The sequence below is a fragment of the Chlorocebus sabaeus genome, chromosome 11, assembly GCF_047675955.1.
Source record: "Chlorocebus sabaeus isolate Y175 chromosome 11, mChlSab1.0.hap1, whole genome shotgun sequence".
In the NCBI taxonomy this organism is placed as follows: domain Eukaryota; kingdom Metazoa; phylum Chordata; class Mammalia; order Primates; family Cercopithecidae; genus Chlorocebus; species Chlorocebus sabaeus.
Window position 1 is genome coordinate 22,235,519 of NC_132914.1, and position 6,000 is coordinate 22,241,518.

The window sequence follows — 6,000 nt, forward strand, 5'->3', positions numbered from 1 at the left end:
TTTTTTTTTTTTTGGAGACGGAGTTTGGCTCTTTTTGCCCAGGCTGGAGTGCGATGGCGCGATCTCAGCTCACCGCAACCTCCGCCTCCCGGGTTCAAGCTATTCTCCTGCCTCAAGCTCCCGAGTAGTTGGGATTACAGGCATGCGCCACCATGCCTGGCTAATTTTGTATTTTTAGTAGAGACAGGGTTTCTCCATGTTGGTCAGGCTGGTCTTGAACTCCCGACCTCAGGTGATCCACCCACCTTGGCCTCCCAAAGTGCTGGGATTACAGGCATGAACCACCGCACCTGGCCTGTGTTAACACAATTTTAATGAGTGCATATGATGTTCAAGGACATTGCCTATGGTAGCATACAATTCCCAGGAATTAAACAAGAGGAATTATGAATAGTAACCCAACAACCTCTGGTGCTAGGGATTAAAATATAGTTAGAGTGACTCTATAGCACTCTATATAACACAAAGGTTACTATGTGGATACATCAGATATTAATTGTAGATTTTATTCTGAAGTTTATTCATTCAATTTCTTATGAAAGTGAAGCGTTTAAACAAATTCAGCATTATTTCCTTAGTTAGGTTGGTATTTGCAGCTCAGTAAGGAATCAAATACATTAAGGTTGAGAATGCCTTACTGCCAGGGAGCTTACTGAGTGTATTCTCTGGTTTCGCACAACTACTTTGGAAAAAAATAATGAGAATAACTAAATTACTGTAATTAGAGGTACCAACAGTAAAATTTTGGTGACTACGTTTATCTTAACCTTTCTCAGTGTGTACATGAAATCATAGGTACCCTTGAGTAACCTGAGTGAGTTAGGCTTCCAACCTTTCCCTGGTGCTGGCTGCCACCAGTTATTATTTTAGAGAGACTATTTAACAACTGCCTGACCATCAGCTGATGGTGGTCTGATAATTCTTGGTTGGGGATTGGGCGAGTAGGGACATGGGGGTGTGGGTAGGATTGGGGAGCCCTCTCTTGCTTGCCTAGCTACCCATTCTAGCACTTGGAAGCCTAACTCACTCAGGGATGTAATTAAACTAAAAAACTTCTGCACAGCAAGAGAAATAATAAACAGAGTAAACAGACAACCCACAGAATTGGAGAAAATATTTGCAAACTACACATCCAATAAACAACTAGTATCCAAAATCTAAAAGGAACTCGAACAAATCACCAAGAAAAAAATAAATAATCCCATTGATAAGTGGGCAAAGGACATGAATAGACATTTACTTTAAAAAAGATATACAAATAGCCAACAAACATGAAAAAAATGCTCAATATCACTAATCATCAGGGAAATGCAAATCAAAACCACAATGAGATACCACCTTACTCCTGGAAGAATGTCCATTATTAAAAAGTCAAAAAACAGGCCAGGTGTGGTGGCTCACACCTGTAGTCCCAGCACTTTGGGAGGCTGAGGCAGGTGGATCATGAGGTCAGGAGATGGAGACCATCCTGGCCACAATGGTGAAACCCCATTCCTGCTAAAATACAAAAAATTAGCCTGGCATGGTGGCGCGTGCTTGTAGTCCCAGCTACTTGGGAGGCTGAGGCAAGGGAATCACTTGAACCCAGGGTGTAGATGTTTCAGTGTGCTGAGATCGCGCCACTGCACTCCAGCCTGGCAACAGAGCGAAACTCTGTCTCAAAAGAAAAAAAGAAAAAAAAGAAAAAAGTAGAAAAACAATAGATAGTGGTGTAAATGTGGGGAAAAGGGAATGCTTACACAATGCTAGTGAGAATGTAAATTTGTACAATCTCTATGGAAAAGAGTAAGGAGATTCCTTAAAGAGCTAAAAGTAGGTCTACCATTTGACACAGTAATCCTAGTACTGAGTATCTAACCAAAGGAAAAGAAGTCATTTTATGAAAACCACACTTGCCCATGTATGTTTATAGCAGCACAATTCACAATTGCAAAGGTGTGAAGCCAACCTAAGTGCCCATCAACTAATGAGAAGGTAAAGAAGATACGGTATTCAGGCCGGGCGCGGTGGCTCAGGCCTGTAATCCCAGCACTTTGGGAGGCCGAGGCGGGTGGATCATGAGGTCAGGAGATCGAGACCATCCTGGCTAACGCGGTGAAACCCCGTCTCTACTAAAAATACAAAAAATTAACCGGGCGCGGTGGCGGGCGCCTGTAGTCCCAGTTACCCGGGAGGCTGAGGCAGGAGAATGGCGTGAACCCGGGGTGGGGCGGAGCTTGCGGTGAGCCGAGATCGCGCCACTGCACTCCAGCCTAGGGCACAGAACAAGACTCCGTCTCAAAAAAAAAAAAAAAAAAAAAAAAAGAAGATACGGTATTCACCCACTATGGGATACTACTCAGCCATTAAAAGGAATGAAATAATGTCTTTTGCAGCAACTGGGGTGGAGCTGGAGACCATTATTCTAAGCAAAGTAACACAGGAGTGGAAAACCAAAAACTGTATGTTCTCACTTTTAGGGGGGAGCTATGCAAAGGCATACAGAGTGATATAACGGACTTTAGAGATTCAGAAGGGGAAGGATGAGAGGGGGCCAGGAATAAAGAACTATACATTACATATAATGCACACTTCTTGGGTGGCAGGTACATTAAAATATTATAATTCACCACTATATAATTCATCCGTGTAACCAAAAACCACTTGTATCCCAAAAGCTATTGAAATAAAGAAATGACAATAATTTTTTTTTTTTTTTTTTTTTTTTTTTTTTTTGAGATGGAGTCTCCCTGTTGCCCAGGCTGGAGCGCAGTGGCGCCATCTCGGCTCACCGCAAGCTCCGCCTCCCGGGTTCCCGCCATTCTCCTGCCTCAGCCTCCCGGGTAACTGGGACTACAGGCGCCTGCCACCGCGCCCGGCTAATTTTTTGTATTTTTAGTAGAGACGGGGTTTCACCGCGTTAGCCAGGATGGTCTCGATCTCCTGACCTCATGATCCACCCGCCTCGGCCTCCCAAAGTGCTGGGATTACAGGCCTGAGCCATCGCGCCTGGCCAATAATAAATTTTTAAGAAAGAAAATGGCTGGTGCGGGGATTCACTCCTGTAATCCCAGCACTTTGGGAGTCCGAGGTGGGCGGATCACGAGGTCAGGAGTTCAAGACAAGCCTGGACAACATGGTGAAACCCCGTCTCTACAAAAATACAAAAATTAGCGGGGCATGATGGCAGAAACCTGTAATCCCAAGTACTCGGGAGGCTGAGGTGGGAGAATCGCTTGAACCCAGGAGGCAGAGATTGTAGTGAGCCAAGGCTGAGGTGGGAGAATCGCTTGAACCCAGGAGGCAGAGATTGTAGTGAGCCAAGATAGCACCACTACACTCCAGCCTGGGTGACAGAGGAGGAAAGAAAAGAAAAGAAAAGAAAAGAAAAGAGAAGAGAAGAGAAGAGAAGAGAAGAGAAGAGAAGAGAAGAGAAGAGAAGAGAGAAGAGAAGGAAAGAAAAGGAAAGAAGGAAAGGAAGGAAGGAAGGAAGGAAGGAGAAAAGAAAGGAAAAGAAAGAGGGAAAGAGGGAAAGAGGGAAAGAGAGAGAGAGAGAGAGAGAGGGAGGGGGAGGGAGGGGGAGGGAGGGGGAGGGAGGGGGAGGGAGGGGGAAGAAAGAGAAAGAAGGAAGGAAGGAAGGAAGGAAGGAAGGAAGGAAGGGAAAGAAAGAGAAAAGGAAAGAAAAGAAAAGAAAGAAGGAAGGAAGGAAGGAAGGAAGGAAGGAAGGAAGGAAGGAAGGAAGGAAGGAAGGAAGGAAGGAAGGGGAAGGAAAGGAAAAGGAGAAAGGAGAGGAAGCTAACTTATCTAAGATCACATAGTAAGGGTGGATTCAGGATTGAAACGCAGGTATATTGACTCAGAAGTCCAGAAAATTTCTCTACATCATGTCCAAATAAAAATATTTTTCTTTTACTCCCACTTTGCACTGTGTTTTATTGAATGTCAGACCATGCCAAATCAGTTTGTCTTGAAACTGGACAAACAGGTCAGGCAAAAGAAGAATGAGACAAATAGTTATCACCTTGTCTGACATTGAGAATAACAATCTTTACCCTACCCATTATGGAATACTTTTGTTTTGTTTTATTTTGTGTTTTAAGGTTTTAACTGGAAGAAAGTTAAAAAAAAATCAGTACACTTATTAAATATTTCCAACACTGAAAGATTGCTGGTAGCACATCTTTTTTTTCTTCTAAAATCCAAATGGGATTGTTCTATTTTCTTTGGTCTATATACAACTAAGAAAATTTTCTTTTATGGTTCCATAAACCCTTTACCGACTAAATAGACCCACATCCCGTAGCTGGTCCCTTAATGTCCTTCTCATGGAACTTTGGTCTATATTTTCATCTGCCTCATTACTGCTTCCCTTGTGCATTAACCATCCCATACCCCACACTCAGCTGCCTCCACATTCTTGCTTATACAACTTACTCCCTTGAAATATCCTTTCCTCGCCTCTGGGCTCTACACTGTACCCTGGTTCTGCTCAAAGACCACACTGTCCATAGAGCCCATCATGATTCTTTCAGTCATGCATAGATAAGAGTCTTACACAGATAAGAGTCTATGTAAATACAGATTCTGAATTTACAGACGTTCACTCAGTGACTGAACATGTTTAGTTAGCTTATTTTTATACTTGATATGATATTAGTGGTTGGGATTTTGAGACCACCTTGAAGAAGTTCACAGGTTCTACCTTATTTTTTGGTTATATATGCACAAGTGTTATTTCCCCATCCAGCCTGTAAACTAACTGAGGTCAAGGATGTATGAGTCATCTCTGTAATCCCCACAACATTTAAGCTCGTTACTTGCCTATAACAGATGCTCAATACATATTGGTTGACTACATTTACTCTATGAATAACGAAAAGACAAATTATTTTAATATAGATTTGTAATTTAATACAGTGTGATTAAGTTGATAGAGTGTGGCATCTCATACTCCCTTTGTAAAACAGGGATAGTAATATCTATCTTGTATAGTTTTCTTGAAGATTAGAAATAAAATATGCGAAGTATCTGGTATATCTTTAATGTCCAATCAGTGATAACTGAATTGACAATGATAACTACACAAACCAAAGAATGGTATGTATTACAGTGGGTACTTTTTAAATTAATTTTATTAAGAATTTTAAAAGAGACAGAGAAGAAAATAAGTCAGTCACAAAAGCGGGTACAAAACAATGCAGAGAAAGGTTCAAAGATGAACAAAAAGGGAAACAGAATAATGAAATTAATCTTCCCAAATCCTAAATAAGATTTGCATAAGTAGATACCTTCTCTGCTCAAATAACAAAATGACACAAAGAAACTTGTACTGCACAACCACATCTAGAATTACAAAATTTTTAAAGAACCATAAAGATACTGGTTCTGAAAATCCACCGCTTCTCTGTGGGAACATTCCTTATGCTATTTAGAACAAAGGTTATCATCACTAAGAAGTGGCACACAAACCCTTGAAAGGATATTGCAGACAATATAGAAACAGCATATCTGGTAAGTTTATCAGGGTTGTAAGTAGATTAGAAGAGCAGGAAGAAATTCTAAAATTCTAAAATGATATAATTTAAGTAGTGAGAAATCTTACCACATATATAACAAACTGCATTAATAAACACTTTAAAAATTGAAATCATCGATAGGCATTATAAAAAGAAAAATGAAATATATCAAAAAAGTGTCCACTTAGATTTTTTTTAACAATGAGAACACTTGGACACAGGAAGGGGCACATCACACACCAGGACCTGTCGTAGGGCAGAGGGATGGGGGAGGGATAGCATTAGGAGATATACCTAATGTAAATGACACATGTATACATATGTAACAAACCTGCACGTTGTGCACATGTACCCTAGAACTTAAAGTATAATGAAAAAAAAATAAGAAAATAAAATAAAATGAAGAAAACTAAAAAAAACAAAAAACAAAAAAAACAAAAAAACCTTTTTTACCTTCATGGACATAATGCCCTGATTATCACATAAATATATAAATACAAAACCT